The sequence below is a fragment of the Bufo bufo genome, chromosome 5 (genome assembly GCF_905171765.1).
Source record: "Bufo bufo chromosome 5, aBufBuf1.1, whole genome shotgun sequence".
Taxonomy (NCBI): Eukaryota; Metazoa; Chordata; class Amphibia; order Anura; family Bufonidae; genus Bufo; species Bufo bufo.
The window spans coordinates 368895449-368920982 of record NC_053393.1 but is presented as its reverse complement, the minus strand read 5'-3'; the positions used below and the strand labels follow the sequence as shown (position 1 = coordinate 368920982).

Below are 25534 nucleotides of genomic sequence, written 5' to 3'. Positions count from 1 at the left end.
CATCTCTATAAATATAGCAGAACAACAGCCTAGAGGTTCAGATATTCTATGGAGATTCCCATCATTTTTATACCATGATGAGAATTTTGAAGATTTACTTAGGGGTTGGTTCTGGGAATATAGGGGAGATAACAGTTCCTATCAGGATTCACCGTCCATTTATTGGGATGCGGCTAAAGCGGTGCTAAGAGGTCGTATTATGGCATACACACAGGGAATCAAAAAGAAAGTAGCACACGAATTGATAAAATATAGTCAACTGCTTCGTTCAGCATATACTGAATATATGTCCAATCCCACTGATCAAAATAGAGCAAAATGGAAAATAGCCAGGGAAAATTACGAGTTATGGTATGAAAGAAAAGCAAAAATTGATATGTCAATCTCCACGGCCAAATTTTTTAGAGAAGGGAATAAGTCAGGTAGACTTTTGGCGTCATTAGTGAAAAATGCTAAGCAACAACACCACATAACGTCTATTGCTGACTCTAGGGGCGAGATATATCAAAAACCAGAGAAAATAATTTCCGTCTTACGAGATTTTTATGCAAAATTATATGAGGATCCTGGACCGATTGACCCAATGTCAGAGTTCTTTCTGAAATGCACTAATCTCCCTTCGCCATCGCAGGCCCAGCTAGAGGCTCTGAACTCACCTATTACCGATTCAGAAGTTTTGAGGGCAATTAAAAACTCAAAATTACACAAGGCACCAGGTCCTGATGGGTACTCAATAGAGTTTTACAAAATGATGGCAGGAGAAATAGTAGAACCTCTCACAAAAGTTTTTAACGGTATCCTCACGGGATCACCTTTGTCCTCATCTGATAATGTAGCATACATCAAATTGATTGCCAAGCCCGGAAGGGATGTTCTGCTTCCATCGTCGTTCCGTCCCATCTCACTTATCAATGTCGATCTGAAATTAGCCGCCAAAATAATGGCTGACAGACTCTCATTTATAATGCCTGATTTGGTATCCTCATCGCAGTCGGGATTTATTAAAAATAGATCAGCGGTTTCTAATATCCGCAAAGTCCTCACAGTCCTAGATGTAGTGAGAGGAAAAACTGATAAATCAACTATGCCTTCGTTAGTTGCATTCGATGCGGAAAAGGCATTCGATAATGTGAGATGGGATTGGTTAGGCAAAGTGATGGACAAAATGCACATTTCTGGTCCATTCAGAACCTTTATTTCGGCATTATATAGTGATCCTAAAGCTAGAATCTCGACTCCTGGATTCTTATCAACAACTTTTAACTTAGCTTGAGGAACACGTCAGGGATGTCCCCTTTCGCCTTTATTGTTTAACATAGCTCTAGAGCCCCTGATCAGATTGTTAGAGGAAGGGAATATTTTTCAGGGTATAAAAGTAGGGAAAAATGAAGTGCGAACATCATTATTTGCGGATGACCTACTCATTTTTCTTGCTGACCCGTTGATGGACCTTGAAAAAGTGTTACAACTGTTGTCATCTTTTGGGCCGGTGTCAGGCTTTAAAATAAACCTGGACAAATGTATACTACTTACATTGAGACCTCCCTCACCAAAATTTAAGCTACCAGAGTCATGTAGTCAAATAGTAGTGGCTACTACATATATTAAATACTTGGGCATTAAAATAGGGAGAACCCCTGAATCACTCTATGCTCTGAACTACATACCACTATTCAAAGCAATAAAAAACGATTTAGAGAGGTGGAAAAACCTGCCATTGTCTCTAACGGGCAGAAGTCACCTAATTAAGATGATATGTTTCCCTAAGCTCTTGTACCCCATGCAAACATTACCGCTACTTCTAAAACACTCTGACATCAAAGGTATACAATCCATGTTCACATCCTTTTTATGGTCTGGGAGAAAACCTAGAGTGTCCCTATCTAAATTAATGTTGCCTAGACATCAAGGGGGTTTTAACATCCCAAATATAAGATTGTATAATCTAGCTTGTCTATTCAGACATTGCTTGGATTGGATGCACGGATCTCATCACTACTCAAACACCTCTCTGGAACAGCAACTGGCTGGTGGTTGGCCATTGTCAAATCTGTTACATACTAGGAGACGGGCACTTCCATTTCATCTAAGACACTCATTGATATTAAGAGACACCATGGTAACATGGAAGGAAGTACGTAAGCTAGCCAAGAAATCATTCCTGGCTTCTAGATACCTGGAATTATGGAAACATCCAGAGTTCCCCTTAGGGGCTCAAAACAAAATGTTTAGGATTTGGAAGTCCAAAGGAATACACAGACTCTTAGATGTGCTTCATTTGTCTGAGAAAAGATATCTAACATTCCCAGAGATATGTGACAGATTTGGCCTGGAAAAATCCCAGTTTTTGGCTTACCAACAACTTATGCATTTTTGTAAACAGAGATTATTAGATGTCTCTAACGAATGTACAAATCAATCCCTAGCATTTTCATTAACACATGGGGACGGTAGACACTCTATTTCCCACATATATAGCAATATGAGAGAGTCTGCAGACAAAAAGGTGGTTGCCGGTCTTTTTAAGAAATGGGAGAGGAAACTTAAAAAATCCTTGCCAGTGGAAGATGGGATGGATGAGAGTTTGTAAGGCAGTGCCCTGTGAGAGATGGAGAGAATCACATTTCCGCCTTATACATTCAGCGATCTATGCATTCAATATATTAAGAAAAATCCTAAAACAGATTACTTAACTAAATGTCCGAAATGTGATGCAGATCGAGCAGACTTGCTACATTGTGTTTGGGAATGTGTGCATGTCCAAACCTATTGGAAAGGGATATCCGATTGGATCAGGAATACATGGGGGGAAACTTTATCTTACAATCCTGAGACGCTCCTTTTCCATATATTTGACGAAGCCTCTAAACCTAAGTTGATAGTGGAGGTTGCTCTCTTGACATCTCTCCGTGGTCTTTTAAATAATTGGCTTAAACCAAGTATCCCTCAAGTTAGTGAGCTAATTTCCCAGATGTCACATTTTATGTATATAGATAAATTAGACACGGAACACCAAAAAGAAAAAAAGACAAAGGGTTTCTTTCGCAAATGGCAAACTTTTATCGAAAAACACCTCTCACGGGGAGATGTCGGAGAGCTGATGGCATCCTTCAAATATACAGAATGGTATTCAAATGCGGTACTAAATGGGAGCATAGGGAGATTGTTAATAAGCAACTAGGGATTACATATTACACCATCATATAATTGAAATATATTGTAGCGATAATACAGTAAGAGAAGGGGGTTGAAAGATCAAACATCCTTTAGCTTGAGGTGGGAGGGTTAGGGAGGGAGGGGTTTTTTTGTTTAAATGTTATATTCTTGTTTTATTTATTTTTTTACTTATAATTTTTTTATTTTTTTTTTCTCTCTGCAAAAAATATCATACAGATTATAATACCCTGATGTCTTTGCATTATGACTGATATTTTAAATTGTAAACTGTATACTTTATTCAAAACTCTGCGACATGCAGTGAAAATGTTATGTAAGAGAATCTATTTTGAATAAAATAAAGAAAATTTTGTTTAAAAAAAAAAAAAAAAACAGGCATGTCAGGAGCGGTGAAAGGTCCTCTTTAAGTGACTTTAGGAAAAGACTGTGTTTATTGATTTGTCAATTGTGGTACAGATAGGGAGATCTGTCACAAAGTCCGGGATCATCGTACGGTGTGTTGTCTTCCTGTCGCTTGAATTAGTCATATCGCACATCAGGTTGATAAATTACTGGGAGGTGCTGGGGAAGACCCAGTGGTCATGGTCGACAGTGAAACCAATGACAAAGTTAGGCTACTTTCACTCTGGCGTTTCTGGGTCCGCTTGTGAGATCCGTTTCAGGGCTCTCACAAGCGGCCCAAAACGGATCAGTTCAACCCAATGCCCAATGATAAGGATCCATTCAGAATGCATCAGTTTGGCTCAGTTGTGCCTCCATTCTGCCTGTGGAGCCAAACGATTCCGTCCTGACTTACAATGTAAGTCAATGGGGACGGATCCGTTTTCACTGACACAATATGGTGCAATTGAAAACTGATCCGTCCCCCATTGACTTTCAATGTAAGTCAGGATGGACCTGTTTTGACTTAAACTTTTTTTTTTTTTTTTAAGAATAATGCAAACTGATCCGTTGTGAACGGATACAAGCGTTTGCATTATCGGTGCGGATCAGTCTGCGCAGATACAAGACGGATCCGCACCGAATGCAGGTGTGAAAGTAGCCTTAGATGTAGGTGTAGAGTCCTAAAAATTATTTCAACAAAAGCCTCTTTGTTGTGTGCATACTAATGTCTGAGGAGGACTATGACATGGTGGGAATAACTGAGACGTGGCTGGATGATAGCTATGACTGGGCAGTTAATGTACAAGGTTACAGTCTGTTTAAAAAGGATTGTAAAAAACTGAGAGGGGAAGGGGTCTGCCTTTAAGTAAAGTCTTGTCTAAAGCCCACGGCCAGGGAAGATATAAGTGAGGGACATGAACATGTGGAGTCACTGTGGGTAGAAATACATGATCGGAAAATACTATAGTACTGATAGGGTACTAATATTAGAGTCTACAGAAAATCTACTACTAAGGGCTCATGCACACAAATGTATGTTATTTCCGCTTCCATTCAGTTTTTTTTTTGCGGACTATATGCGGAACCATTCACTTCAATGGGTCCCCAAAAACAACGGAAGGTACTCCGTGTGCATTCAGTTTCTGTATTTCCGCTCCACAAAAAAGTAGTGCATGTCCTGACTAGAAGGACGGCCATACTGAACTTAGTATTAACCAATAGACCTGACCTGCACCTAGATGTGCAAGTTGGGGGACACCTGGGAAATAGTGATCCTAAAATAATAACATTCCAACTGTCATTCAAAAGAGTGTCTCTTCAGGGAGGCATCCAAATACAGAACTTTTAACCCTTAGGATACCAGAGGTTTTTTCGCCTTATTTTTTCTTCTCCATCTTCCTTGGGCCATTACTTTTTTATATTTCCGTTCACATAGCTGTATGTGGGCTTATTTTTTGAGGGAGAAGTTGCACTTTTTAATGCCACCATTAATTATGGCAGAAAATGTAGTTGGAATCAGTAAAAAAAATTCCAAATGGGGTGGAATTGGAAAAAAAACGCAATTCCTCCACCATTTTACAGGTTTTGTACCCACGGCGTTTCGTTTGCGGCAAAACTGACCCATGCTCTTCATTTTCTGGGTCAGTACAATTCCCACAATACCCCATATGTATAGGTTTTTTATGTCTAGTGTTTTTTACATCACCATATTCTGACCCCCATAACTTTTTTATACTTATGTTTGCTGTTTAGGGGCTCATTTTTTTGCGGGATAATCCATAGTTTTTATTGATAGCATTTTGGAGTGTGCATGACTTTTTGATCACTTTTTTTGGGTAAGAGAAGCAATAAAAAAATGGCAAATTGGCCATTTTGACCCTTTTTTCCGTTACGCCATTCGCTGTATTGGAAATATTTTTTGATATCCTAATACTATGGACGTTTTCAGTCACGGTGATACCCATGTTGTTATTTAGGCATTTATCTTTTTAATTACCGGTATACGGAAAGGGGGGTGATTTAAACGTATGTTTTTTTATATATTTTTTTTTATTTTTTGTGACTTTGGGAAGCTCATATATAAGCATATAAATTATGTTTTTTAATTTTTAATTTTGTACCATCAGGGATTTTTAAAATGGGTTTTGGACTGAAAATTGCTCATTTCTTATCCTTGCCTGCCATCTGATGGCCAAAATAAGAACTGCAGCATGAACACTATAAGCCTTGTCAGCGAGTGTAGTGTTGGTAGGAAGCGCGGAAACTGTTTTTGTGCATTTAGATGCCATGATCTCACTTGATCACAGCATCTAAAGCCTAAAACAGAAAGGTAGCTGAATCTGTGAGAATGGAGTTCAAGGGGAGACGAAGTACAGAGAGGATGGACAGGACAGACTGTGGTAATAGAGACTCCATACAAGAGCTGCTGCTCATTAGCCACATCTGCTCATGAACTCCATTCCTACAGAAATTGATCTAAAGGTCGTATCATCTGTATTCAGGATCATAATCCCTGACAAGCATAGGAGGATGAGGCAGCTCTTTAGCTCAGTCATGTGAAGTAACTTATCCTGCTGTGTGATTAGGACAGGTTTTGTGTATACTAATAGGACAGCAGCCATTTTGTTTCTCCTAATGATTGCTCCCTAGACAAAATGAGCCATTATAACTAATGAAAGGTATTTGAGAATATATTTATCATGAAGTAATATTTAAAGGGCTTCTGTCACCCCCCTAAAGTAATATTTTTTTTTTTGGCTCCTTAAAATCCTTATGCTGCGATTTATCAATATATAGGGCTCTTACTCATTTTCGTTCAGTAGTTTCTTCCTTCGCCGTACCGGTCTTCAGTCGGCGCAGGCGCACTGATAGGAGGACGTTTGCTCGGCCGCTCCTTCCTCAGTGCGCCTGGGTAGATGTGACGTCATCGGCGCAGGCGCATTGAGGAAGGAGCGGCCGAACGAGCATCCTCCTCTCAGTGCGCCTGCGCCGACTGAAGACCGGTACGGCGCAGGCGAGATTTTGAACGCAGACAGGGCCAGCCAGAGCACGAGCGCGTTCGCTGGCCCTGTCAATCAACATGAGGAGGGGGCGTCATTATGAAAGGAGGATGCGGCTGCTACCAGCAAGTAGCCGCCCTACTTGCTGGTAGAGAGGTAATTTACATATTATAAAAGTCCATTTTTTTAAGAAACTACTGAATGAAAATGAGTAAGAGCCCTATATATTGATAAATCGCAGCATAAGGATTTTAAGGAGCCCAAAAAAAAAAAATGACTTTAGGGGGGTGACAGAAGCCCTTTAAGTATTTTCATTTTCTTAATTCCCGGAGAACCTCTTTATTTTTAACTTTCTGATATCTGTATTCAGCCCTTAGCAACCCTATTTCTCTGTGCCTCTATTTCAGCATTTTCCTAAGATGGCCTCTGCTGCACTTCCTGTGATGATGTTTGTCATGTCCTTGAGGCCATCCTGTATTTTCCTCAATTCCCATAACCTCTTTCTCTCCTCACATGAACTAGCAGACAATCAAGACCAATCAGAATGCAGATAACCTCCCCCACTCCCCCAGAGCAGTGTGTATCCTCTCACATACAGCTAACCAGAGACAAGCCCTGCAATTACATGAAATCAGTAAGCATTTGTTTTAGTCTCTTAACAGTCACCTTAAAATTGGGAAAACCCTCCCAAAAATGTCGCTTTTTTATTGTAGATTTTTAATGCGTGTCGGCAGTAAATCTTGTTGGTGCACAACTCAGGGGACACTATTATATTTTAACCCCTTAGTGACATTCATTTTAGCCTTAAGAACCAATAATATTTTCCCCCTTTGTATTCATAACTTTTGAATTTTTTCTTTTTAATGTTTTTTTATTTTGCGGGATTTGTTGTAGGTTTTTTCTAGGAACCATTTTGGGGTATATATACGGCGTATTAAATAACTTATTTTTAGGGGGAAATTTAACCCCTTAAGGACCTAGGACGTACCGGTACGCCCTATTTCCCGAGTCCTTAAGGACCGAGGACGTACCGGTACGTCCTGACTTAAAATCGGAACTCCGGCGCCGCAGGGGTTAATCAGAACGGGATTTCGGCTGAAATCATTCAGCCGGCATCCCGTAACAATGCAGGGGGGGGGGGTCATTTGACCCCCCCCGTATCGGCGATCGCAGAAAACCGCAGGTCAATTCAGACCTGCGGTTTTCTGCGTTTCCAGTCCATTCGAGTGTCCTGTGACCCGATGAACCGGAAAAAGACTGCGATCGGTGGCGTAATTATACACCACCTATCGCAGTCCGAGGATTTGGAGAGGCGGTGCTGGCCCTGGTGCTGAATGCCGCTGTCCAGGGTGCTGATTGGTGCAGGGGAGAGAGGCGCGAGATTCAAACTTCCTGCGCTCCTCTCTCCCCTCCTCTTCCTGTCCAGCACCCTGACCGTGCAGCATCGTCCAGCACCAGCGTCCCCCTAATCGGAATCCATCACCCTCCTGCACCCATCGCCACCCAGGTAGGTTAGGGTCAGTGAGGAAGAGGCACCGTTAGGCAGGGAAAGAAGGGAAAAGTAAGTTAGAAAAAAAAAAAAAAAAAGTACTTTTATTCCAAACTTCCATCTAACCCTAACCCAGACCCCCCCTGCCACTTATTCCCCCCCCCCCCCCCCCCCACCACCACTTTTTTTTTTCTGTGTGCGCTGACTGGCCGGCACTTTTTAGCGTCCGTCCACTGTTAGCGCATCGCCCGCCCCACCAGCCCACCGACCGCTGATCAGCGTTGTACCGCTGATCAGCAAGTTTTAACTTTTTTTTCCTAACACTTGCCCATTTTTTTGCCTGGACTTTTTAGTACGCGAACACCCGTTGCCCCCACACACACGCACATATAATAAAGTTTGCCACACACGCACACCTACACGCACACACACCCATGGCCCGCCGGATGTTCTCGGCCGAGGAGGCATACGCCCATATTGCCTCCGACTCTGAGAGCCCCAGTGAGGATGAGGATGACCCCACATTCCTTTTATCATCCGCATCCTCCTTATCATCATCTGATGACGATGAGCCACCAAGGCGGCGGAGACGCCGCCAGGCGGAGCCAGGGGCCCCACATGCTAGGGATCCTGTGGCCCACCCTAGTACGAGCCGCCCTGGGGTTCGTACTGGTTTCCCGGCCCACCAAATAAGTCCACCGGAGACCCCTGCCGATGAACTTAGCTGGTGTCCCCCAGTGGACTTTGAGCCTGAGATTCCGGATTTTGCTGGCAATCCTGGAATCCAGATTCCCACAGTGGGGTTTACTGAAATAGACTATTTTAGTTTTTTTTTCAGTAACTCACTGGTGAATTTGATGGTGGAGCAGACGAATCTGTACGCCCAACAGTTCGTCGCTCAAAACCCAGGCTCAGTTTTGGCTAGACCCGGTGGCTGGACGCCGGTCAGTGCAGCCGAAATGAGGACATTTTGGGGCCTCGTGCTGCATATGGGTCTAGTCCAAAAACCCAGTGTCAGGCAATACTGGAGTGGGGACGTCCTATACCAGACCCCACTGTACAGTATGGTCATGATACGTCACCGGTTTGAGGCCATCCGGAAATGTCTGCATTATTCCGATAATGCAGCATGTCCACCCCGAGGTGATCCTGCCTATGACCGGCTGTATAAGATACGGCCGGTCATCGATCACTTTGGGGCCACATTTCAGCAGGCCTACGTACCTGGAAGGGAGGTCGCGGTTGAGGAGTCTCTCGTTGCGTTCAAGGGGAGACTCAGTTTCCGCCAATATATTCCCACAAAGCGGGCGAGGTATGGCGTGAAGCTATACAAAATTTGTGAGAGTGCCTCAGGGTACACTTACAAATTTCGTGTGTACGAGGGGCGAGATTCCCGTATTGAACCCCGAGAATGTCCCCCCACTCTGGGTGTTAGCGGGAAACTCGTGTGGGACCTTATGTACCCACTGCTGGATAATGGTTACCACTTGTACGTGGATAACTTTTATACCAGCATTCCACTGTTCAGGTCCCTTGCCGCCAGATCCACGTTCGCTTGTGGGACCGTGCGGAAAAATCAACGCGGCCTCCCTGCCTACCCCCTCCAGGTACCTATCCCCAGGGGTGAGACCCGTGCACTTACCAGTGGAAACCTGTTGCTGGTCAGGTATAAGGACAAGAGGGATGTCCTTATGCTGTCTACAATCCACGGTAACGGCACCACCCCTGTCCCTGTGCGAGGTACTGCGGCAACGGTCCTCAAGCCCGATTGTATCGTCGACTACAATCAGTATATGGGAGGAGTTGATCTCTCTGATCAAGTCCTCACGCCATATAATGCCATGCGCAAAACCCGGGCATGGTACAAAAAAGTTGCGGTCTACTTGGTACAGGTTGCCATGTACAACTCTTTTGTACTATCCCGAAGCGCTGGCAGCACAGGGACATTCCTCCAGTTCTATGAGGCAGTCCTTAAGGACCTGATCTTTTCGGACCGGGAAAGAGCAGGCCGGAGTACCTCGGGAATTGGAGGCGCCCGGATCGTCCCTGGCCAACACTTTCCAGGTGTGGTCCCCCATACTGGAAAGAAGGGACGAACCCAAAAAAAGTGCAGAGTGTGTCACAAGAGGGGGATACGGAAGGACACCACTACTCAATGTGACACTTGCCCCGATCATCCGGGCCTCTGCATTATCAATTGCTTCAGGGAGTATCACACTTCCATGGAGTACTACATTTTTATAATCCTCAACAGTCCACTAGAGAACATAAAACACTATGGCTCTCAGACTTTGGAGACACGGAAACAATTTTTCTTTCCCCAAAAAATATTAGTTTTAGAGCAGGCATCCTCAAACTGCGGCCCTCCAGATGTTGTAAAACTATAACTCCCAGCATGCCCAGACAACCTACAGCCATCAGCAGGGCATGGTGGGAATTGTAGTTTTACAATATCTGGAGGGCCGCAGTTTTAGGATGCCTGCTTAGTGTCTCCAAAGACTGAGAGCCATACATATTGGGCATCGTCGCGTGCGTAAAAGTCGTCGCTATAAAAATAACTTTTGACCAAACGCCTCGGATGAACGGTGTTAAAAATATAAAATAAAAACTATGCCAAAACACCCATTTTTGGGCAAAATTTCAATTTGAATCCATTTTGCCGGTAATAAAGCAAGGGTTAACAGCCAAACAAAACTAAATATTTATTGCCCCGATTCTGTAGTTTTCAGAAACACCCCATATGTGGTCGTAAATGGTTATATAGCCGCACGGCAGGGCATAGAACGAAGGGAACTCCATATGGTTTCTGGAAGGCAGATTTTGATGGACAGTTTTTTTTTTTACACCATGTCCCATTAGAAGCCCCCCCTGATGTAGCCTAGACTAGAAACTCCAAAAAAGTGCCCCAATCTAAGAAACTACACCCCTCAAGGTATTCAAAAGTTACTTTACAAACTATGTTAACCCTTTAGGTGTTCCACAAAACCAAATAAAGAATGTAGAAACAATTTTAGAATTAATTTTTTTTGTTACATTGCCTCAAAAAAGAGTACTATAGAGCAACCAAAAATCAAATTTACCCCACAAATAGTCCCAAAACAACAACCACCTTATCCCGTAGTTTCCTAGATGGGGTCACTTTTATGGAGTTTCTACTCTAGAGGTGCATCAGGGGGCTTGAAAGGGTACATGGTGTCAATAAACCAGTCCAGCAAAATCTGCCTTCCAAAAACCATATGACGTTCCCCTTCTTCTATGTCCTGCCGTTTAGCCAAATAGTAGTTTACGACCACATATGGGGTGTTTTTGCAAACTACAGAATCAGGGCAACCCATTTTGAGTGTTGTTTGGCAGTTAACCCTTGTTTTACTCCTGGAAAAAAATTGATTATATTGGAAAATTTTCCAAAAAATAGAAATTTCTAAATTGTTTCTCCATCTGCCATTAACTCTTGTGGAACACCTAAAGGGTTAACAAAGTTTGTAAACCCAGTTTTGAATACCTTGAGGGGTGTACTTTCTTAGATGGAGTCACTTTTTTGAAATTTCTATTCTAGGGGTGCAACAGGGGGCTTCAAATGGGACATGGTATAAACAAAACCAGTCCTGCCAAATCTGCCTTCCAAAACCCATATGGTGTTCCCCTCCTTCTATGTGCTACCGTTCGGCCAAACAGTAGTTTACGACCACATATGGGGTGTTTTTGCAAACTACAGAATCAGGGCAACCCATTTTGAGTGTTGTTTGGCAGTTAACCTTTGTTTTGCTCCTGGAAAAAATGGATTATATTGGAAAATTTTCCAAAAAATATAAATTTCTAAATTGTTTCTCCATCTGCCATTAACTCTTGTGGAAGACCTAAAGGGTTAATAAAGTTTGAAAAAACAGTTTTGAATACCTTGAGGGGTGTAGTTTCTAGAATGGGAGGTTTCTATTATCTAAGCCTCACAATATGACTTCAAACCTGAACTGGTCCATAAAAAGTGGGATTTTGAAGATTTCTGAAAATTTCAAAATTTGCTTCTAAACTTCTAAGCCTTGTAACATCCCCAAAAAATAAAATATCATTCCCAAAATGCTACAAACATGAAGTAGACATATGGGGAATGTAAAGTCATCACAATTTTTGGGGGTATTACTATGTATTACAGAGGTAGAGAAACTGAAAATTTTAAATTTGCTAATTTTTCAAAATTTACGGTAAAAATTGTATTTTTTTATGTAAAAAAATTAACTTTTTTGACCCAATTTTAGCAGTGTCATGAAGTACAATATGTGACGAAAAAACAATTTCAGAACGGCCTGGGTAAGTCAAAGCGTTTTAAAGTTATGAGCACTTAAAGTGACACTGGTCAGATTTGCAAAAAATGGCCTGGTCCTTAAGGTGAAAATGAGCCCGGTCCTTAAGGGGTTAAGGACTCAGCCCTATTTCACCTTAAGGACTTGGCCATTTTTTGCAAATCTGACCAGTGTCACTTTAAGTGCTGATAACTTTAAAACGCTTTGACTTATCCAGGCCATTCTGAGATGGTTTTTTCGTCACTGGTAGGTACTTCATGACACTGGTAGAAACTTCATAAAAGTGACCCCATCTAAGAAACTACACCCCTCAAGGTATTCAAAACTGATTTTACAAACTTTTGTTAACCCTTTAGGTGTTGCACAAGATTTAATGGAAAATAGAGATACAATTTCAAAATTTCACTTTTTTGGCAGATTTTCCATTTTAATATTTTTTTTCCAGTTACAAAGCAAGGGTTAACAGCCAAACAAAACTAATTATTTATCGCCCTGATTCTGTAGTTTACAGAAACACCCCACATGTGGTCGTAAACAGCTGTACGGGCACACGGCAGAGCGCAGAAGGAAATGAATGCCATACGGTTTTTGGAAGGCAGATTTTGTTAGACTGTTTTTTTTTTACACCATGTCCCATTTGAAGCCCCCCTGATGCACCCCTAGAGTAGAAACTCCAAAAAAGTGACCCCATTTTATAAACTACGGAATAGGGTGGAAGTTTTGTTGGTACTAGTTTAGGGTACATATGATTTTTGGTTGCTCTATATTACACTTTTTGTGAGGCAAGGTAACAAGAAATAGCTTTTTTGGCACAGTTAATTTTTTTTTGTTATTTACAACATTCATCTGACAGGTTAGATCATGTGGTATTTTTATAGAGCAGGTGGTCACGGACGTGGCGATACCTAATATGTATACAATTTTTTTTATTTATGTAAGTTTTACACAATGATTTCATTTTTGAAACAAAAGAAAATCATGTTTTAGTGTCTCCATAGTCTGAGAGCCATAGTTTTTTCAGTTTTTGGGTGATTATCTTAGGTAGGGTCTCATTTTTTGTGGGATGAGATGACGGTTTGATTGGCACTATTTTGGGGTGCATATGACTTTTTGATCGCTTGCTATTCCACTTTTTGTGACGTAAGATGACAAAAAATGGCCTTTTTTTACACCGTTTTTATTTTTATTTTTTTACGGTGTTCATTTGAGGGGTTAGGTCATGTGATATTTTTATAGAGCCGGTCGATACGGACGCGGAGATACCTAATATGTATACTTTTTCTTTATTTATGTAAGTTTTACACAATGATTTTATTTTTGAAACAAAATAAATCATGTTTTAGTGTTTCCATAGTCTAAGAGCCATAGTTTTTTCAGTTTTTGGGCGATTATCTTGGGTAGGGTATGATTTTTGCGGGATGATATGATGGTTTGATTGGTACTATTTTGGCGTACATGCAACATTTTTGATCACTTTTATTACCTTTTTTGGGAAGTAAGGTGGGCAAAATTTCAATTTTCTCATAGTTTAAATTTTTTTATTTTTATGGCGTTCACCGTGCGGGGAAAGTAACATGACCGTTTTATAGATCAGGTCGTTACGGACACGGCGATACCTAATATGTGTAGGGAATTTATTTATTTTTTTAATCAGTGATAAATGTGTTTTTTAATTTTTACTTTTTTTTTTACTTTTTTTGACCCAGACCCACTTGGTTTTTGAAGATCCAGTGGGTCTGATGTCTGTATAATACAGTACAGTACAATATATAGTGTACTGTACTGTATTTTACTTACACTTTGTCTGAACAGATCTATGCCTTTAGCACAGATCTGTTCAGCACCATGGACAGCAGGATGCCCGAGAAGGTGTCCTGTTGCCATAGGAACCTTCCCCGTCTGCTCAGTTGTGGCCACAACTTCGCAGATGGGGAAGGGTAAGGAGGGGGGCTCCCTACCTCTGTGACCCCATCCTGTCTGGGGGCTGCAAAGGCACAGCAGCCCCCCGATGGGAGAGGGAGCCCCCTATTACTGTTAACTTTTTCCATACAGGGGTCCGTACGGACCGCGGTATGGAAAGGGTTAAACGGCTGACATCACAGCACAGATGTCAGCCGTTTATACCAGGGTGTCAGCAATGTGCTGACACCCTGGTATACCCACTGGCCACCAATGATTATTCAAGGGGAGGCTCCCGCAACACCCCCCCCCCCCCATAAAACCATTCAGGGGTGCAGGGGGGGTGAAATAAAACTTTATATGGGGCATTTTGAAGTTTAATCCCGATCAGAATCGGCAAAAAGCGCAGCAAACCGCAGGTCTGAATTGACCTGCGGTTTGCTGCGATCGCCGATACGGGGGGGTCATATGACCCCCCCCCCCCCCCCCCCCGGCGTTGTGACAGGATGCTGGCTGAATGATTTCAGCCGGCATCCTGTTCGGATTAACCCCCGCAGCGCCGCAATCTTATTTTAAACTCATGACGTACCGGTACGTCATGGGTCCTTAAGGACTCGGGAAACATGCCGTACCGGTACGTCATGCGTCCCTAAGGGGTTAAAAAAACCAGCAATTTTTACATTATTTTGTGGAATTTTTTTACGGCGTTCACTGTGTGGTAAAAATAACAATTTTATTATGTGGGTCACTACAATGATGATAATTATTTCACAGTGCTTAATAAAGGTAATTTTAGATCGAAACGTCACTTGATTGTGAGGTTGCCTTATGAATAAAACTTGTACTCTGCATATATTAAGAGTGAATGGGATACCTAACCCTAGTCCGGATACCTAACCCTGGTGCGGGCCGGTGTCCCTAGTATGCCCTATAGATGTCCCGACGTGTCACGTTTCAGTTGAAAAAACTCATCAGGGGACGTGAAAAATACAGGGTAACAGGCAAAGAGACGCCTGTAAAAATAGCAATACTGGTAGCCAGGTGGGCTAAAAAAAACACTGGCTACAAGCTATGAGCTGGGTCGTTATAGCCAGAATGGCTGAAAAACGAAAGAATGGACCAGTGGGACCAATTCAAGCTCAGGGTACGGTGGCCAGGCCAGTGGGACCTGACAACACACTTGTCTTCACAAAAGGACCGCAAGTGCTGGCATGCCAGTGGGCTGCCGTAGCACACTGGAGCGCTATAAAACGCAATATGGTCACTGTGGGGCCCTAATCGTAGGGTATATAATAAGGGGCTGTCAGCAACTGCTTACCTCTTAAGCGCCGCTTTTAAAGGGAAAAACACAGCGCGCCAACTACCAGGGTACGCCCTCCAGTGTCACGTGGGACCAGGAAGGCTTGATCACGTGATCGGCTGACCTGCGTGCCGTGGAACGCAGCGCACGGCGGCGTATGCGCCCCAGGGACTGCCACAGGAGATGCATAGATGGAGGTGTGCAAAACATCAGGGGCTGAGACACATGGAACGCAATGCCTGCCACCGCCGGAGTGACACGCAGGAGAGAAGGAGGGACAAGGGTGCAACATCCTGGGGGCGGGCTGGCTACCTAGCAACGGGACGCCGTTTTGGATGTCACAGAGAATAAACCGCTGCAGAGGAGACCAGCGTGTCAGCGGTCTCTAATATACGGATATGTGGAGAGAATCTCTAAATCGCACATCCTCATACCTATGCTTCTGATATACAACTGTTTTCAATTATCAGCATTTCTTATGATAAAACATGGCTATACAGCGATGCTATCAATCATTTGCTGTGCACTATAAAGAGGCAATTAGTATACAGTTTGATCAAAGCGCATAGGCCCACTTACCGCGACAAGGATGCCTCTTGTTTAAGTGGGAACCTACTCTAACCATGGCGCAGAGCCGTGCGGCGACCGACACGCCTCCACACCGCTCCAGCAGGCAATGGGATCCAGCAGCCGCACAGCGGCCCCACTGTACAGTGAGGCCACATGGGCCCCGGGTCCCATCACTCCACCAGCACGGCACAGAAGCAGAGACGGCCGCCGTCCAGCGCCGCATGTGAACTGGTGCAAATGGCTCACCTGTTCACAGCCTCTCAGGAACTCCAACTGAGATGTGGTAGGAATATATAAACCCTCTAATATACAGCAACATTAGAATTGCTGAGCTCACAGAGCTACTTATGTACTTGGAAACGCAGACAAACTGGCCCAGTTACAGCGACAATAAGACTGATGGTGGGGCTCGGAAATAAGTGAACAAAGGCTATAGGATAAATCCAAGGGCCATGATCCAAAGAAAAAGGCGCAACTGTTATCAGAAGATTACAGAAAACAGCTAAAATTAAGCTGTTAATTAAGGCCCAATGGTGTCATGGATTTAAAGGGACACTGACAGGCGAAATCAGCATATATAGTTAGATATATCACATTACAGGTCTTATAGAGTCTTTTAACCTCTTAAGGACATAGGGCGTACAGGTACGCCCTTGTGCCCTGGTACTTAAGGACACAGGGCGTACATGTACGCCCTGTGTATTTTCGATCACTGCCGTGCGGCTGGCAGTGATCGGAACCCGGTGCCTGCTCAAATCATTGAGCAGGCACCTAGGCTAAATGCGCGGGGGGGTCCCGTGACCCCCCCATGTCGGCGATCGCGGCAAACCGCAGGTCAATTCAGACCTGCGGTTTGCTGCGATTTCTGAAGTTTCTGGTCCCCGCAGTCCCTGACCGCAGGGATCAGAAACTTTATATGCCCAAAAAAAAGTTTTATTTACCCCCCCCTGCACCCCAGAATGATTTTTATGGTGGCGGGAGGTGCAGGGGGAGGGTTGCGGGCGGTGTGGGCGGTGCGGGAGGCGGGCGGTGCGGCAGGCGGGATCGCGATCCCCCGCCCGCCTCCCCTTGTATAATCGTTGGTGTCTAGTGGGGATACCAGGGTGCCAGCACATTGCTGGCACCCTGGTATAAACGGCTGACATCTGCGATGCGATGTCAGCCGTTTAACCCTTTCCATACAGCGGTCCGTACGGACCGCTGTATGGAAAAGGTTAACAGCGCAGGGAGCTCCCTCCCTCTCCCATCGGGGGGCTGCTGTGCCTTTGCAGCCCCCCGATGGGGAGGGAGAGAGCCCCCAGAGAGCCCCCCGAGAGATCCCCTCCTTACCCTTCCCCGTCTGCGAAGTTCTGAGCAGTACTGAGCAGACGGGGAAGGTTCCCATGGCAACAGGACGCCTCTCAGGCGTCCTGCTGTCCATGGTGCTGAACAGATCTGTGCTGAAAGCATAGATCTGTTCAGTGTAAGTAAAATACAGTACAGAACAATATATATTGTACTGTACTGTATTATTCAGACATCAGACCCACTGGATCTTCAAGAACCAAGTGGGTCTGGGTCAAAAAAAAGTGAATAAAAGTGAAAAAAAAGTAAAAATCAAAAAACACATTTATCACTGATAAAAAATGAAAAAAATAAAATTCCCTACACATGTTTGGTATCGCCGCGTCCGTAACGACCTGATCTATAAAACGGTCATGTTACTTTACCCGAACGGTGAACACCATAAAAATAATAAAATAAAAAACTATGATGAAATTGAAATTTTGCCCACCTTACTTCCCAAAAAAGGTAATAAAAGTGATCAAAAAAGTCGCATGTACGCCAAAATTGTAACAATCAAACCGTCATCTCATCCCGCAAAAATCATACCCTACCCAAGATAATCGCCCAAAAACTGAAAAAACTATGGCTCTTAGACTATGGAAACACTAAAACATGATTTTTTTTGTTTCAAAAATGAAATCATTGTGTAAAACTTACATAAATAAAAAAAAAGTATACATATTAGGTATCGCCGCGTCCGTATCGCCCGGCTCTATAAAAATATCACATGATCTAACCCCTCAGATGACCACCGTAAAAAAATAAAAATAAAAACGGTGTAAAAAAAGCCATTTTTTGTCATCTTACGTCACAAAAAGTGTAATAGCAAGCAATCAAAAAGTCATATGCACCCCAAAATAGATGCCAATCAAACCGTCATCTCATCCCGCAAAAAATGAGACCCTACTTAAGATAATCGCCCAAAAACTGAAAAAACTATGGCTCTTAGACTATGGAGACACTAAAACATTTTTTTGGTTTTAAAAATGAAATCATTGTGTAAAACTTACATAAATAAAAAAAATTGTATACATATTAGGTATCTCCGCGTCCGTGACAACCTGCTCTATAAAATTACCACATGATCTAACCTGTCAGATGAATGTTGTAAATAACAAAAAAAAAACGGTGCCAAAAAAGCTATTTCTTGTTACCTTGCCGCACAAAAAGTGTAATATAGAGCAACCAAAATCATATGTACCCTAAACTAGTACCAACAAAACTGCCACCCTATCCCGTAGTTTCTAAAATGGGGTCACTTTTTTGGAGTTTCTACTCTAGGGGTGCATCAGGGGGGCTTCAAATGGGACATGGTGTCAAAAAAACCAGTCCAGCAAAATATGCCTTCCAAAAACCATATGGTGTTCCTTTCCTTCTGCGCCCTGCCATGTGCCCGTACAGCTGTTTACGACCACATATGGGGTGTTTCTGTAAACTACAGAATTAGGGCCATAAATAATGAGTTTTGTTTGGCTGTTAACCCTTGCTTTGTAACTGGAAAAAAAATATTAAAATGGAAAATCTGCCAAAAAAGATAAATTTTGAAATTGTATCTCTATTTTCCATTAAATCTTGTGCAACACCTAAAGGGTTAACAAAGTTTGTAAAATCAGTTTTGAATACCTTGAGGGGTGTAGTTTCTTAGATGGGGTCACTTTTATGGAGTTTATAATCTAGGGGTGCATCAGGGGGGCTTCAAATGGGACATGGTGCCAAAAAAACAGTCCAGCAAAATCAGCCCTCCAAAAACCAAACGGCGCACCTTTCACTCTACGCCCCGCTGTGTGCCCGTACAGTAGTTTACGGCCACATATGGGGTGTTTCTGTAAACAGCAGAGTCAGGGCAATAAAGATACAGTCTTGTTTGGCTGTTAACCCTTGCTTTGTTAGTGGAAAAAATGGGTTAAAATGGAAAATTAGGCAAAAAAATGAAATTCTCAAATTTCATCGCCATTTGCCAATAACTCTTGTGCAACACCTAAAGGGTTAACGACGTATGTAAAATCAGTTTTGAATACCTTGAGGGGTGTAGTTTCTTAGATGGGGTCACTTTTAGGGAGTTTCTCCTCTAGGGGTGCATCAGGGGGCTTCAAATGGGACATGGTGTAAATAAACCAGTCCATAAAAATCAGCCTTCCAAAAACCAAACGGCGCACCTTTCACTCTACGCCCCGCTGTGTGGCCGTACAGTAGTTTACGGCCACATATTGGGTGTTTCTGTAAATGGCAGAGTCAGGGCAATAAAGATACAGTCTTGTTTGGCTGTTAACCCTTGGTTTGTTAGTGGAAAAAATGGGTTAAAATGAAAAATTAGACAAAAAAATGAAATTCTCAAATTTCCTCCCTATTTGCCAATAACTCTTGTGCAACACCTAAAGGGTTAACAACGTATGCAAAATCAGTTTTGAATACCTTGAGGGGTGTAGTTTCTTAGATGGGGTCATTTTTGGGTGGTTTCTATAATGTAAGCCTCGCAAAGTGACTTGAGACCTGAACTGGTCCCTAGAAATTGAGTTTTTGTAAATTTCGGAAAAATTTCAAGATTTGCTTCTAAACTTCTAAGCCTTATAACATCCCCAAAAAATAAAATATCATTCCCAAAACAATTCAAACATGAAGTAGACATATGGGGAATGTAAAGTCATCACAATTTTTGGGGGTATTACTATGTATTACAGAAGTAGAGAAACTGAAACTTTGAAATTTGCTAATTTTTTTCAAATTTTTGTTAAATTAGGTATTTTTTGGTGCAAAAAAATTTTTTTTTTTGACTCCATTTTACCAGTGTCATGAAGTACAATATGTGACGAAAAAACAATCTCAGAACGGCCTGGATAAGTCAAACCGTTTTAAAGTTATCAGCACTTAAAGGGACTCTGGTCAGATTTTCAAAAAATGGCCTGGTCCTAAGGTGTAAAAAGGCTGTGTCCTTAAGGGGTTAAAAGCATATAACTATCCCCCCTGTCCACCTTATAAAGAGCGAAATATAAAGTTTTATAACCTGCATCTGCGGTCAGCAATCTGCCCAAGGGGCGGCGTTTCATGTGAAAATGCGCCCAGCCAGCCTTCCCAACTGCCGTTCTTAAGCCCCGCCCAGCTCATCATTATTCACTTCGCTGGGCGGGGCTAGAACTCTCCCCAGTCCCGATCCTGCGCAATTCAATCCTCCCGGCATCGCTCATGCCCAATCTTCTGCGCCTGCGCCCCGCCGTGCCGTCGGACGCACTATAATTAACCCCTTATATTATGTGAGTGAGCAGCGCTCTGAAGCGCTGCTCTGAACAGTGCATGGCTAAGGCAGCTGCCTGCGAAACTCGCGGATGGTTTTACCGACATATTCTTTGCCGCATTCACAGGCGAGGCGGTAGATCACGCCACGGGTCCTACAGTTAATGAAATGGTTAATGGTATAGACCTTCCCAGTGTTATTACTGCGGAAGGTCTTACCAGTTTGCAGATGGCTGCAGGCAATGCAGCCACTGCATCTGTAACAGCCTTTGATGTTAGACTGTAGCCATGCAGAACCCGAGGGTACAGGCGGTATGAACTCACTTGAGCCCAACCTATCGCGGAGATTATGACCTCTGCGATAAGTGATGTTGGGGTGTTGTCCCAGGACCTCTCTGAGATCTGGATCCATCAGGGGGACACCCCAGTTGTTGCGTATGATGTTGCGAACCTCAGGTGCTGCACGATCAAAAGTGCTGACCAGACGAATGAGATTCCCTGTCTGTGCCTGGTTAGACTTAGGGATTAAAAGATCTGTACGGTCTACCTGCAGTGCTGCTCTGAAGGCTTGTCGCAACACCTTGTCAGGGTATCCTCGCTGAATGAATCTTAGTCGCAAGTCAGCAGCCTGTTTAATGTACTCTTTTTTAGAGGAGCAATTTCTCTTAAGACGGAGGTACTGACCTTTTGGAATACCTTTCTTAAGTGGGAGCGGATGACTACTCTCCCACATAAGTAGATTATTGGTCGAGATAGGTTTCCTGTAAACCGTCGTGGTCAGCTCACCCTCCTCTGTTTTGGAGATAAGGACGTCTAGAAACGGCAAGTGGGCAATGTTTTTTTCACTAGTGAAACGGATATTAAGAGTGCTGTTTTAATTTGTTACTATATTGAGGCTGGGAAGCCACAACAACACATACCTAAACATGAGCAGACAAGAGTGCCACGCCATTACTATATATAGCTTTCAAACAAGACCAGTTGCATGTTTCTAGCTGCTACCATTCAGGAGGAAGCAGCATCTAAAGCAGCCCCCCCCCCCCCTCCCACCACCACTTTCTGACCGAGCCCAGCACCAAGGCACTCAGGGCTGTTCTCATCCAAGTGCTCTCCCGTCTCATGTATGTAACAGAGAGGAGACGGTCTGCACATGACAACGCTGTAGGAAGATGCCTGCAGAATGGCAAAGTGGCACACATTTGTTGCTATTATGAGGTGAAACGGAAAATGGTTAAATTTTAAAACACAAATGCACATATACTGTAGGTTGTACTATACCATTACAGTGTAAAAAATGAAACGGCAGCTACACTTTAAAAAGGGCTTAGATGAATTGTTAAAAGTAAAGGACATTAATGCTTATGGAAATGTGTAGAAATCTGGGACTCACTCCCCTTATTTAAAATTGACATTTCATCCCCACCTATCCATTGGTTGAACCTGATGTACCTATGTTTTTTTTCAACCCTATTAACTATGCCACTTTGCTTTAATAACAACATGATGACCTTATTCTGCAGATCAGTATGATTGGTACCATTTAATATTGCATATGATTTAGTGGGAAACTGTAAAGAAATTTTAAATAGAGTATAATTAGAAAGAATGGCAATTTCAACATTTTGTTATGGGTTTTTATTTTCACGGTGTTCTGTATGCAGTAAAATTGACATGTTAAGGGCTCTTTCACACCTGCGTTATTGTCTTCCGGCATAGAGTTCCGTCGTCGGGACTCTATGCCGGAAGAATACTGATCAGGATTATCCTAATGCATTCTGAATGGAGAGAAATCCGTTCAGGATGCATCAGGATGTCTTCAGTTCCGGTACGGAACGTTTTTTGGCCGGAGAAAATACCGCAGCATGCTGCGCTTTTTGCTCCGGCCAAAAATCCTGAAGACTTGCCGCAAGGCCGGATCCGGGATCAATGCCCATTGAAAGGCATTGATCCGGACCCGGCCTTAAGCTAAACGTCGTTTCGGCGCATTGCCGGAGCCGACATTTAGCTTTTTCAGAGTGGTTACCATGGCTGCCGGGACGCTAAAGTCCTGACAGCCATGGTAAGTGTAGCGGGGAGCGGGGGAGCAGTGTACTTACCGTCCGTGCGGCTCCCCGGGCGCTCCAGAGTGACGTCAGGGCGCCCCAAGCGCATGGATCACGTCATCCATGCGCATGGGGCGCTCTGACGTCATTCTGGAGCGCCCGGGGAGCCGCACGGACTGTAAGTATACCGCTCCCCCGCTCCCCGCTCCTACTATGGCAACCAGGACTTTAATAGCGTCCTGGGTGCCATAGTAACACTGAAAGCATTTGGAAGACGGTTCCGTCTTCAAATGCTTTCAGTACACTTGCGTTGTTACGGATCCGGCAGGCACCTCCGGCAACGGAAGTGCATGCCGGATCCCAACAACGCAAGTGTGAAAGAGGCCTAAGTTCATTCTACAGGTCAGTAGCTTTTCTTGTGTTTTAATAATAAACAATAAAAATGTAAATAAATACTTATATCTTTCCATGACCATAGTCTGATCCACATAACCCTTTTATATTTATATTCAAAGAGCTGTGTAAGGGCTCACTTTTTGCAGGGTGAGGTGTATTTTTCATTGATACCATTTTTGATGTGTATATGATTTTTTATCAGAATTTTTTTGTAAGATGAAGTGACCAAAAAACTGTGCACTGGGCATTTTCATATATTTTTTTTCCTGTTACACCGTTCATCATATAAGATAAATACTTTCATTTTTTTAATAGTTTAGGCATTTTGGGACGTGGCAATACCAACTATCTTTATTTTTTGTTGCATATTTGCTAAAAATTAAGAAATTATATAAATTTTTATTTTTGTTTTTTTTTTTGTTATATTTTTAAAAACTTTTCTCAGTTATTTTCAGTCTCCCTAGGGGACTTTAACATGTGACTGCGATTACTTATCCTTTAGACTGTAATGATTTACCATTGCAGTCTAGGAGAGAATCAAGTTCCTGTGAAGCCTTGCAGACATCAGAGGAACATTATAATTTTTTTTTACTTTAAAACATGTTTACATAATTACTGTCTTGAATATGGCATCTTCTGATCGCTTGTAAAATAAATAGCCTGCAATAAAATGGTATTACAGTCTATGGGATTTTTAAAGTGGCCTGTCGAGCCATGCCATCAGCATTACTTTGCAGGCAGCTCACTATGACAGACCTGGGAGCCTTCACAAGGTCGTTAATGACTGTGGCATCTGTGGGGTTCAATGACCAGGATCAGAATTATCTCTGATCCTGGTCATTGCAGCCAATTGTCTGATGTATTATATACTCCGCTCATGAGCGCACTCCATACACTCCCTTAAAGGGGTTCTTCAGCACATAGTATTTACCCATTCCTGGTTCCGCTATACTGTGGGCTCTTCTGCCTCAGTCACTACCGAATATGGCAGCTTCCTTTCCTATTCAGCATTACTTTAATGTAACACTGCTCAGAATGCGGCATCAGTGGAGCCATGGATAGGTAAGGGTACTTTGACACTAGCGTTAAAGTTTTCCGGTATTGCGTTCCGTCACAGGGGCACAATACCGGAAAAAAAACCCGCTTCATTCTAATGCATTCTGAATGGAAAGCATTCCTTTCAGTATGCATCAGGATGTCTTTAGTTCAGTCCCTCTTATGGTATTTGGCCGGAGAAAATACTGCAGCATGCTGCGGTATTTTTTCCAGCCAAAATTCTGAAACACTTGCTGGAATGTCGGATCCGGCATTAATTTCCATTGAAATGTATTAATGCCGGATCTGGTACCAAGTGTTCCGGAAAAACTGATCTGGTTTCCCGGTCTGCGCTTGCACAGAATTTTAAAAATGCTAAAAAAAAATAAATACCAGATCCATTTTTCCAGATGACACGGATCCGGTATTTCAATGCATTGGTCAGCTGGATCCGGAAACAAATGCTATCCATTTGCATACAGATTTCCGGATCTGGCAACGGAACTGCCTGCCGGAATCCTCTAATCCAAGTGTGAAAGTACCCTAAGTACTATGTAAAACATCTTCCTTCAACAGGTTACTAACACTATGGGTTACGTGAAATGGCTGGAGAAACCCTTTAATGCAAATGACATACATGTACATCTTTTTACGTGAAGTGGTTAATTGTTTCATTAATTATAAACCTCTTTGCCATTTGCTATTCGATAAGCATCTATTCCTTTTTAACAGATATAGCATCTGCAATCACTAACTCTTGGGGTAGAGGATTTCACAGTTTAATTACTCTAACTGTAAAGAATCCTTTCATACTGTATAGTGATATTTAAATTGCCTGTCCCCAACAAGTAATGAAAGTGCCCTGGTCCTTTGTGAAGTCATTGGAATAAATAAATCCTGTGCCAGTTCTTTGTATTGGCTTAACATAGATTGCTGCTTACTTGTAACCAGAATACCAAAGTTCCTCCCTTGTTCCGTTTAATGGTTTTCTTCCATTCCATGTCAGAAGGAAAAATGTGTTGTACTGACTGACATCAGTGAAGGGTTTTACAGTCTAAAAGTCAGTGTATTCTTTCAAGTACACTATAATGTCAGCTACACTTTCACACAATGAGAAAATCAGTGCAAAAAGCCAAAAGTACATGATGCAAAAGAAAGCCTGGGATATAGTACAGCGAATAATAATAATAATTAGTGTTGAGCGTATCGAGCGATCTGAAGTCAATTTGATCAAACAATTCGGTTTTAACGCTGTATCCATGTACAGCATTAAAATGTATTGCCGCCATGTAGACAAAACACTTCTCACCCGAAATCACGCAATACTTAATTCGGTAATCACACCTGCATCTTTAAAAAACATTTTAAAATAGCAATCCAAAGTTGGGTTT

At 42.8% G+C, this 25534-nt stretch overlaps 1 protein-coding gene across 4 annotated transcripts in view; it reads right to left on the bottom strand.

The window, feature by feature from the left end:
- Positions 1-25534, bottom strand: part of RIPK1 (receptor interacting serine/threonine kinase 1) — a 165258-nt gene that overhangs the window by 43461 nt on the left and 96263 nt on the right. The window lies entirely within an intron of this gene.